Below are 12,518 nucleotides of genomic sequence, written 5' to 3' on the forward strand. Positions count from 1 at the left end.
AAGTCCAATTCTTTATTAATTCACTTATTTATTCCTGATCTTTTTTGAGCAGGGAAAAAGGTAGGTTTGCATCAGCACCTGTGCTTTGTTATCTGTGAGTCAGAACACAATGTGCAACTAGAATAGAAAAAAGGCGTGCAGTGACTCAAGTGTACAAAAGCTCCAATGGCGTGAGCTGAAGTCATTGTTTTCCTTTATGGATACTTCACTAAATCACACTTGCATTGTTAAGAATGCAACTGATAGGCCTGGAGAACTACAATTATGGCAATCCTGTAGCGATTCTAAGGAAAAGCTCAACACTTGTTGAAATAAATTATTTATTTGCTTTCATGGTAAGAATAAAAAGAAACACTTGACACCACTACTTGTATCTTGCTCTGTTAGCTTTATATTGCCTGACACATACAGTATAGTAGCCCAGCACAAAGGCTCAAAACTGGAGATAATAGGTAATATGATTCCAAAATTCAATATTAGAATATTAGACACCCACTTAAGATGGATTTTAATGTCATTCTATCACCATTCCAGTTTTGGATTCAATTTAAATTACTTTTCCTGAATACAAAGATACAAACAGTGTCATGCAAATCCTCACTTTACCCTACATTACAATGCAACCGAGTCCCGCTTATTGGAAGCTTTGTCATTGTGGCATCCTTTTCCCTACTGCATCAGTATGCATGCACATAAATTCTGCCAAGTCACAGTACACACAGAGACCTATTGACTGGCCTTGTAACTTGACACACAAGCACACACAGAAAGAGTTGATGATGATGTAGTTGATGATCAAACTGTGGAAGAGAGACATCAAAAGATGTGCAAGAGGGTAGAAAAAAGAAAAGACAGGGAAGAAGGAAGATAAGTGAAAGGGTAAGAAAAAAAATGTAATATGATGAACAGACAGAAGAATTAGATCAAGAGAAAGAAAGAAAAATGTTTGATCACACAAAGAGGCTGCAGACGCCTGCTAGTCAGTTTTAACTCCCTTTTAAAAACATATACACACTCCTCCTTGTCACCCACAGCCAAGCAGACCAGCAGAAAGAAGCACGCCCTAAAGCTGTGATGCCATTGGCCGGCAATGATGTCATTGCTCCCTGTAGGTTCGGCAGTAAGCTGTGCAATTGGCTGACTGAGGCAGACAGTAGGAGAGCACTGCTGAGGTATCAGTTCCATTCATCCAAAGGCTGAAAAGAAACGTGTGCGTGTGTTTGTGGGTGTGACCACTCCCCACTGAGGCACAGCTATTAGGGCTGTGTCCATCATTCAGAGTCAGACATTACCTGCTGGGATGCTCCCTAATGGAAGCTTTCTCTCACACGCACACACAATGAAATTTCACTACAATGCACACGATCAAATATGCATGTAATCAAGCATGCGCACACTCACAGACACACAAACACACAGCGGATGGGGGTTGGGAGGGTTGAGATGGGTGTTGTCTCCCTGTTGTTACCGGACTGTTGTCATGGTGATGCAGATGGAGCTTTTACTGCTGGCTGGGACTCTCACTTTGCAATAAAAATGCACACACATGGACACGCACTCTAACACCACTTTTCATTGATGCTTGCACATGCACTCCCTTTAAGAGCAGCCTCGCCTCTGTCACAGCTTTCAGGGAAACAAAAAAAATAATAATACAGGAAACTGAAAGGGACTTTCTTCAAGTGTGGAAGAGTGCTTGTGTGTGTGTGTGTGTGTGTGTGTGTGTATGAAAGTCTTATGTTTAAACACTCCCGTGAGAAACTCCACAACAGATCCTCCAAGAAATGCTCATGAGACATTAGCCTGTTGTATCCTGTTACAACACGCTGCACATTGTCTCTTCCTCTCTCTCTCTCCCCCCATTACATTTCCATACCACCCACACCTTCCATCCCTCACCCCTGATACCCCTTTTATAGAGAATGATGTCACCCATGGGCTTGTAATTGCCAGCGTAACTGCTGGAATTTCTGCCAAGACTTCACGTGTGAACAAAAGATGCAAGCCAGCCTTAATTTTCATATGCTGTAGATGTAAATGAATGAATCCAGCATGCACATTACCGATACCACACATGCTGAAAGCCACTTAACCAAGCATAATAACACACTTCTAAGATGTCCTGATATAAAAAATAATTGTCTTGCTGGGGGATGTTATTTGCCTGTGCCATGTCCATTATTCTCTTTTATCTGGACACTTGTATTACTTCCTTATTGCATTCAGGAAGCATAATAAGTGCTGTCTACAGCTATATCAACACAGCCTCTTCATCTGTCTCTCTGCTTAAACTAATCACCTTTGCTAAAACCGAATCATTATGGTTATGCCTAAGTTGCAGATGTTCCAGCACGTGATCTGTGTGTCCACACTGCATTAATTCCATTTTACTGGCAGGAGTGTTACTCTGATCTGTCTAATTTGAAATGTAATTATGTTCAAAAAGCTAAAAACTGCTTAAGCCATAAAATCTGTCCCATCTCTAATCAGTATCTGTATCTGATTCACATTAACACCCCAGTCTGCTTCATTAGTAACTAAAAGAAAAATATTATCAGCACCTTAGCGGAATCTTAAATCTCTTATTGTGTATCTGCAGCTTGTTCACTTGTCGACACAAGACACACACACACACACACACAAAAAAAAAAAAAAAAAAAAAAACCTACCCAAAAACAAGACAGTTGCAGCAATAATGTGTCAATCTAGGCATGCCTGCTTAAACATGTACTGACTATCTGCTCCTATGTGAGCGCGTGTGCGGATGAAAGCGATAAGGCGCTCGTTCGCCGGCATTCTCAGCTGCTCTCTGCAAATCACCCAGAGACGCTTTAATGGCCTCGGGTCTTTTCATAAAGGAAAATGATGCATTAAAATCTCCGCAGAGGTCCAGGGCCTTCTGTAACTCAAACACACGCTACCCAGTGGGATTTATTAGAAATTAGAGCAAAACGCTACAAAGGCACGGGGAGCTGCAAGACCTTCACCGAAAAAGAGAAAAAAAATTCTCCCAGAGAAAATTCGTTTGCGCTTAACAATAAGCCTAAATCAGTGAATGAATCATTGGAAAATTAAGCTTCAGAATAGGGCTACTTAATATGCTAGAATTACTACTCAAACATTCTTTTACATATTTGACAATATTGCAGAAAACATGTGGAAAACCCAAACGTCCAAGTAGGAGGGACTCCTTCATTCAGTTGGATTTGTCTAATGTGCTCTTTGGATTGGGTGTATATAGACTTAAAGATCAAAAATCCCAGAAAGCACATTCTTTTTAATAAAAATGAAATTTTTGTGATTTGTGATTTTGTGATCTGATTTTGTGGTCAAGTTTACTCATTCACCAAAAGAACACTCTCACCATTATCAGCATGACCTCAACGTCTGCGTAGGCGCCGTCTTCCAGATTGCACTTATTGTATGTCATTTCAAACCAGAAGGCCCTACTTTTTGTATGAAACAATGGAAATTAAAGCATGTGCGCACAACTCGCCTATGCCAGAATGGCTATTTGTTTCATTTGGTAGAACTGAGTCTTTAAAGCTGCAGCAGCCTAAGATCCAAAAGCCTCTGCATTCTCCGAGGTCAGAAGAGGTCAAAGATGAAGAGAGCAAACAATTGGCAACCTCCTGCCTCAAATCCCTTCACTATGCCACACTCCCTCTCAGCTGTGTTTTTCCCAGCATCTGTGAGCTTTGAATGCGTATGCGCGGATCTACAGGCATGTGTGATTTCCTTGGTGAGACGCTGGTGAGGGTTGATTTTCAGCATCCATTTCACTTCGAAAAGTTTGTTTCCAAAAACCAACAGTTTCCATCAATCATCCTAAAACTCAACATTAGAACTTGTAAATGAATGAAGACACGAGGACTTGGAGATGGCGAGAGAACAGCGTATTATTCTCAATCAGTGGTGAACAAAGTGACTGCACATACATAAACTCTAAAGCTAATGGGCAATGCAATCAACCTAGAGTTCAGTCTGTAATTAATCTCTTATGTTCACAGTGAGAAGGTTTTCCCAATAAGATCATTTCTCTTCATTTAGTGGCGCGTCCATGCTTTTTTAGCATCCATTCCTCTCTTAATATAATCATCCTTTTTGAAACTTTGTGAGGATGCAGCAACCTCAGTGGCTAGAAAATGAAGCCAGTAAACAAGTGCCAAACCTGCAGTTCTTCAAATGGACACTAGGCTACAGAAGGACAAAGGTGCCCATGTTAAAATGCCCAGAAAACTAAACACTGAACAGTGTTTAATTGACACTTGCAGGTTGAAGCATTTAGAAATGTAAGTAAATGTTCTTTTTCAATGGAAAATTTAAGCAAAACTATAATCTAACTACCTAACATTTTGGTTTAACAATAACTAAAATAATTTAACCTTGCAACTCTTCAGGAGCTCCACAACACCGTCACATAACGAAACTGAAAAATATTTCCTACCTGAGATGTTGTATCTTGAGTCAATCTTTGAAACAAGCTGCTTAAAGTGCTGCTTTTCCACCATGTAACAGCATGAGTCATTTCCATCTGCTGTTTGCTCTTCCTGTCACACAGATTGGAGCACTCCAGCGACTTTTGGTGGAGCCATTCGTTTACATTTGGATCGCACATCTCCAGCTGCTAGCATCTCCTCCTACGTATCACGGTTGCACTTCATTTTGCTGTGTTTTTGCTTCAAGTGGTGAAACGAGTTTGTCGTTTCCACCTTATGCAAGAACAGTTTTCTCACGTATTTTGAAAAGTACTGTGCTTTTTTGGAAAGTAGCTCGCTTTTTAGATACTAAAACATTGGATACGCCTCATGCTCTCATGCCTGGGCTTATCTTGTTATTCCACGCACTATAATATCACATCTTAACATTTTTATAATCACATAAAAACGTATACAGCTATTATCGCTAACGATATTAGACTGCACAATCCTAACTGGATGTGAATTGTTATTCAACTTCTAGATTCAAATTTTAACACACTACGGACGGACAAGCGCCTGTTTTTATGCGTTGTCGTTAGCAACAACGACGGTAAAACCATCGCGTGTCCGCTTGTTTATTTTCCCACATAAACCTTTCAGAATAAAGCTCAAGATCCTGTTGAGACTTTTCAAAATAAACTAAATCACGTGAAATAGTATGCAGAGAGTTTACGGATGAGAAGCAAAAAAAGAGTCAGGTGCTAAAAAATAAACCCTAGACTCAAACTTTAGAACGGGCTTTTCCCCGCAGCACGCCGTGTAATAAATACTCACAAAGAAAACAGCGGCCGTTACAACTTATGTCTAAAAATGTATAGTATCATGCATCAGTTAAAACATTCGATCTGGGTACACAACGCCCAGCTGGAAACACTTCACGCAAGTCGAGCTGCCCGAGATTCACAGAAATTGTACAATTTTTTGTGATTTATATCGTTATCGGACAACAGATGTCTTCTATCGGAATATGAGATTTTGGTCATATCGCACAGCCCTACTACCACCCCTAGCTCCTCCCACACATAGATTTTTGCTTCTGCATCCATCTCTTATAGACAATGGTTTCTATTATCTGGTGTGTTTTACCAAGCTCTCCATATGTAGATTCAGACATCTGAAGAAGTAAAACAACCTGTGACTTCAAAGTCTGTAGAGGCAACGGCACTAAATGATGTAAAAACTTGAATGCAAATATTCACGTTATTACTTTAAGTCCTCCACCGTATATGTTTAAAGAGAAGAGAAAAAATATATAATAATGAGCCAAAGGGCACTTTATTTTCACATGCAGCCAGGTATTCTTGAGAATAATCACTTCTCCGTCATCGCCTGTTTAAAAAGCCCAGACTGTAATTGAATGCATCGGAGCATTTACCACAGGTTTATGTTCTTATGTTATTTTATTTTAGAGCTTTCTTCTATCATGTCAGGAAAGAGCAGACGATTACATGCAGCACTGAGCCAGAAAGCTCTATGATCCTGGCCTGCAGCTTCAAGTCACGATATGAAGAGACCATTTCCTTTTTTGCATTTTCACTTGTTTGAACAGTGAGTATGTTATGAGTCTGAGTCTGCATAACCACAGAGTTTCTGAAGATACATTTTTTACTAGACAGTCTGTATTATGCACACAGATATCACTGATCACATTCATGCATATTACAGTACTGCTGAAACGAATGCCTTTACGTGACTGCCTGTAGGTCTAAGACTGATCACATTCAGAGCTGAGCATTTAATTTGTACAATCAACCTTGTAAACAGTTTACCGTTATTAGATAAAATGCTCAGTGAACCAACTGTCAGTACATATGTAAATCCACACTTCATCCCTTTACAAATGGAAGCGCTTGTTCTATCTTTTTGAGTAACCTGCCTGACAGTGACCTGGAGCTGGAAAACCACTTAACTTTCTGTGCTTTATCTGACGTCCTAAGCCAAAATGAAGATTTAAGGGTCGCCCGAGCACAATGTATCAGAGGGACAAATTACTGCTGAAGAAATTAAATACTTGTGGACTCATGCTGTTAAAGCAAACTCAACACTTTCCAAATCAGTTTCACAGTAAGAGGCTTTAAGCACAAATGCATTAAGTCCGCAGTTTGGCTTTGGCTGCTGAAAGTTGAGTAACAGCATAATTAAATGCTGGTTAGGGGCTGCAGGTATTTTGCTTTTTATTTTATGGATTTTTTTTTTTTTTTGCCTTTATTGGATTGATGCAGTGGAGGAATAGACAGGAAATGGACAAGGAAATTAAATGCACCAAAGGCCTGACCAGTCGGACAGTCAGATTAGTTGAAAGTCAAAGACTTCCAGACTTCACTGTGCAGAAAAGTGACGTTCTATAGAGGACTAAGAACAAACTTAGTAGAAATTTGGTCATAAAACACTTGAGTTGCATTCAAGGGAACCACTAACAGCACATTTGTATTAATCGACTGATCAACACCGTTCCTCTGCCGCCACCCCCCAGCCCCCTCCTTATGTTATATGTGTACTTGTACTCTTAATGTAGCTGAAACTGAATAATAAAGTATATAAAGTGAGAATTAGCAGTTAGAGTACATCCCTTCTTTAACAGTTCTCCCGCAGAGCAGAGCACTTTCTACTGAATCCAACTGTGCAATCATTTTCTATAGTGCAGCAAGTCCTTGACTTACTGTAAGCATATTTAAATTTATATTTATGCCTTCTTGACAAAAATTTTGAGCAGTCACACTAAAAAAATAGCTTTCCTTTTAAAGGAGCAAAGATAGAGGAAGGTTTTGTAAAGCCTGTAAGGAGATAAGACGGATAGATAAGGATCCAAAGCACTGACAATGTTATCTTTTCTTGTCTCCTACCAATAGAGGGGGGTCCTTAAAACTGTACTATAGTCTCATCTTTCCCTCCCAAAACTGGCAGCTGTATTTTTTAACACAAATAGTGTTTTTGAGAGACTAATCTGAAGCCCTTTTGGAAAGGAAAAACAATATGCAATGAATATAATGAGTAAATGCTCAAAGGTTTTATTTAGGAAGACAACAGCTATTTCTTTGACTGTATTAGGGGTTTATCATTCATTCCTACTTAATGTGTTAGTTTGAGCCATAAAAACTCAATAAACCAAAAACATTTGCAAGTATTAAACAGTTTTTATAGAGCTAACTGCTCTAAATAATTGCTGATCAATTACGTTGGCTTAAACTATGCTTTCTGTTCAGCTAATGCCCAAACAATATTGTTTCATCATCTCTACTATGAAGCAATAGCTAAGCGGACACACACACACACAGAGTCATGCAGACGTGAAACACACGTACGTAGCTGACACACACACACACACACACACACACACACACACACACACACACACACACACAGAGTCATGCAGACGTGAAACACACGTACGTAGCTGACACACACACACACACACACACACACACACACACACACACACACACACACACACAGGCAGCCTTGCTCCTCATTAGTGCCAAAAACATCACAGCACTCTAATGAGGATATGGGCTCTGAAACAAGGCAATTTAAGCAGACACACACACGCACACAGCTGCCCTTCACACTGCCTGCCTGCAGGGTGTGACAGGCAGGCACGCCAAAAAGAGGATTTGTGGTGAAAAGCTTTGGGGAGGAGGGCGAGAGGGAGAGAGAGATAGGAGGAGTGGAGAAGAGGGGATTACATGGTGAATATTTCAATACTAAAACATACCAATTGGTTTGGGCTCCGTTTCTGGCTTGGACAGATACACACACTCAGAGTCGCACACATACACACACATAAAGGCATTAACAGGGCCATATCTTCTACAGCTAGCTTAGCAATGACTAGACAGGGACTGGGGTGATGGGTAAAGCTAATATGAAACAGAGGACCCCCTGGGGATCTGACTCACAAAATGATTACTGGTAAACCTGCTCTGACAGAGCGAGTTGACCAAAACCAACCAAGGGCTTCCTACCAATTTAAGACAACGTCATCTGTCATGCAAGAGGAGATTTTTGTTTCTTTCAAGCTAATAAAGTCAAAGCAGAGACTGTGTAGCGATATGACCATCATATAGAGGACTTAAAAGGGACAGTGCTACTAGGTTCAATCTCGGTTATTAAATTTTGAGCTCCTCCTGGGAATGTAGACAATACATGGACACGACATTACAGAAGGGATTCCAATGCAATAACGCTGGCTAGTTTAATATTTAAGATCTATTTGTAGCAGGATTTCTAGAAAAATCCATCTGCAGTAGGTCATAAATGTACTGTTTCATCAACATTTTCTATTGTTGCTTTGAATTACTTAATTAGTTTGACAAATAAATAAAAAAACCCGGTCAAGTTCTGACAGTCCCTAAACCCTGATGACATTCTCCAAAAAAAGAAAAAGAAATTAGGCCAACTCTTATTGAATCTAATCTAAACTCTCAAAGTTAATTGTGGTCTTTTTGAAGAAAAGAAACAGTAACTTTTGGTATAGACTATGCAAAAAGAATTGTTTTTTAAAAAGTGTAAACAAACTACCAGATTTTCACATATGCATCGCCTTATTCTGGCCTAAATCTCTAGATCAATGAGTATCAGTTTGCTGAAAACTGGTTCTCTCTGCCCATGGGACTGGATGGCAGGGAGGTGGCATGAACCACGGCTGGAGGTTGACAGATACAGTTCCAGATATGGTAAAGCTGCAGGAATGCTAAAGGACAGAGAAAACGGCTGCTGGCTGGCATGATGGCTGCCACATGCTGTCAGGTCAGCAGGGAATGAGGCTACAGAGGCGAGTGAGATACAATTGGTGGACTGGGGGGATTGGGACGCTAGACAAAAAGGATTAGCTTTAAAAACAATCAAAGTAGAGGAAAAGATCATTCTGTGTATTTACATGTCCGTGCATCTGTTTATGAATTCAAGTTTTTTCCATGTGTGCATTAGTGTGCATGTGTGTGTCTTTTTCTGGAGGTTCAAACCACTGCAAGAGTCCAGCAGGCAGTTATATTGTCCCAGTTACAGAGACGCGCTGGAAGCACTGGGCACATAATGAATACAATGGTTAAGCTGCATGCCTGTGTGTATGAATGTGTGTGTGTTCATACTGCAGTCTAGACCAGGGGATCAAGTGTAATCTCCCTTCACTGATACAGCTGATGAGCTGAGGTCACAGAACACCGTCACTGTGTTAACATCATTTCGGTGTGTCAGCCGCACAACAATGTACTGTTATTAATTAATTCATAAATTACTCTAAGAGATGATTATAGTATATGACCCTTTTGGCTGCAATTATGCTTTTAAAACTTGGCTGAGAAGTATTAACATTAAAACTTTCCAAAGTTTCCCCTGATTCTCCTGAATCCAGTGCATTGGGTAAGCTACATTCAGTGGTTGAAGACAGTTATTGTGACCGTGTGCAACAATTTTGCGATCTTGTTGCATTTAAAATGTTTGCTTCGAAGATGGGGAGCAGGTCTGTAACCACTCACAGTCAGTTACCATCCTCAAAGTGACTTTGTTGTGTCAAGAAGGCGATGGCTTCAGTTTGCAAATGAATGGGGTCAAGCTGGCGATTGCGTGCAGTCTTTTTGTGATAATACAGCGATTAAGTGTGATAAATTTGTGAAAATCTAAACTCGCCATCTACAAACACAGTTATTAACATTAAATAGAAATTAACTACTTATATTCAGAGTCCAGCCTCATAGATTTGAAACGGAAATTCAGAAATTCCTCAACAAAGAGCAACGTACTTGCTGCAGGATGGCGATTAAACTGCACAATAACACAGGCACTCAGCAACCATGCTTTTTACATAGAAATATAACTAGAAGGCAGTCCTCTATTGCAAAGAAGTTCCACTCTTTGGCACAGACTGACTAACACCGATTGCAGTGAGTTTGCATTTTGCAAATCTTCACCAATCTGTCTGACGGTGATTGCCAGTCCGAGTCTGATCACAACCTGCATGGCGTCAGGTTGCGACCTGTGTGGTCACCTTACTATTGAAAGTGGTCACCAACAGGTTATGGTTTTGCACGATCAATTTCCAGCCTACAAGTTGGCTACTGCAACTCCTTTAAATCGGTCCTTGGCAGTGTATTTGCCGGGTAACCACCAATGTTTCCTAGTCGCAATGAGATTGCTGTCCTAGTTTTACTCAAGTGTAACTGACAAGATATGAAGACTGATTGTGTAGCTGACTTACACTTACTTCGACAAGTGTAAATGTGTTCTGACATCATTCTTCATCTCATCTATGAGCTTTTTGGTTCATTACTGTATATCTGGGTTGTCTCTGGGTTTAAAAGAAAGTACAATACTCTCAGTTTTTGCCATTTTTTTTTCTTTCTGTTATTTCTTGCTATTAATGAGCACTGGTGAAGCCAAAACCAGTCTGTATTTATTACCGGTAGCGCAAATATACACCATAAATAATTACTTTACAAGCATGTTGAAAATACTGAATAACATACTTATTTGTCATTATGGAAAAAAAGCACAACTGTTGCTAGATTTTAACCATGAATTTTACATAAAAATATATCTGTGTCTTTTCTTGACATGGATTCTATAACAAATCCTTTTGCTGAGAAGTAAATAAAAAGTACAGAATAAGTGTTTTAGTATTGCTTGTTACACTGTAATTACCTGGTAAAATTACATATTCAAACCACCAGTTAATTCTCACTCAAAGTACCGTAAATGACATAACAGCAGTGAATGTTATATTCATCAAGCAGAGCGCTTCAGCTTTTAGGGACATAAAGCACCAAGAGAAGAGATATCACAGCATTAGTGGGTCCTCTAATGGCTTCACACACCAGTGAAACAATCACTTTGGTTTTTATTTATTTATTTATTTATTTCATAATGGAAGATCACCAGTTGCAAGTATCTAACACAAAAGGTGTAACAAGTGCAAATAATCTAACAAATGAACCCCTGGAGGGAAAGAAAAAGAAGCAGTGTGGTGTTGAAGTGCACAGGTAATGATTGAAGCCTTGAGCTCTCTGTCGCACACAGTTTGGGTTACGTGACACGCAGTATTGTGCTTGACAGTCTATGTTTAATTGGAATGGATCGGGGAATCAATATCAGTCTATAGACAAAAATCACATTGCTTGTAAACAAAGTTGAGTTGCTGTGAATGTTTCTTTTTTTTTTCTTACATTAGAAAGCGCCCACTTAACGCTAACTGTTCAACGACTGCTAATTAATTTACCCCCCACTCGCACACACTTAGCCCCACCAAAACCACCACTACACAGGAACCTCATGACAGATTTAATTAAAATAACTTCATTACTCTGAGCTCTGAATCACTTCACTCTAAACAAAAGCAGATGCCTCAAAGAAAAAACTAGAAGGAAAAGAGCCAACAATCTCTGCGTGTGTCTTTCTCTAAGACGGACATATGTATTAAATGCAAAAAGACAACCAAAGTAATCCAGGATGAAGACTCTCTCAGCTAGATGTGACACTGACAAAATGTCCTGCTGCCAGAGACAAGGTGGGACAAGTCAACGCTTAACATGGGGATTAGCCTGCTTAAACACAGCGAGTTGTAAACAACTCTGCATCCTTCCTGTTCATTGTAAAGGCATAATTATATCAGCACAGTTGGCTGCAAACACATGTAGCAGGGAGAAGAGAAGAGAAGAGAAGAGCCACTTCAGTCCAGCTCAGTATTACAACTTCAGGCAATAACATTCTTTTGTACCCCAAAGTCTGTCATTTCTTATTATCTCATCCATTGCTGTTATTTTCTTCTTCTATTACTCCTGTCATGTGAAAGCCTTGTTATTCCCACTCTGAACATCCTTGCCCCAGTAGATCCCAAAAAAGCATCACTACCCACTCCTCCCGAACTGAGCTGTTAGTTAGTTTTCCTTTAAAAAGTTGAAATTTTGAAACAAGCTTTTCGCCAATGATCATTCAATATCAAGCATCACTAATGGAATTACAGACACAAACACAAATATACCGCTGGTGTCATTTTGTCCAGGAATAAGGGCAGATATTGGGTTTCCAGCAGCAAGACTAAATTAG

General features: G+C 39.8%; 1 protein-coding gene across 3 annotated transcripts in view; it reads right to left on the bottom strand.

Moving 5' to 3' along the window:
• sh2d3ca (SH2 domain containing 3Ca) overlaps positions 1 to 12,518 on the bottom strand; it is a 54,510-nt gene that overhangs the window by 26,955 nt on the left and 15,037 nt on the right. The window lies entirely within an intron of this gene.

This window comes from Aulonocara stuartgranti, assembly GCF_965226115.1.
Source record: "Aulonocara stuartgranti genome assembly, chromosome: 7".
NCBI lineage: Eukaryota > Metazoa > Chordata > Actinopteri > Cichliformes > Cichlidae > Aulonocara > Aulonocara stuartgranti.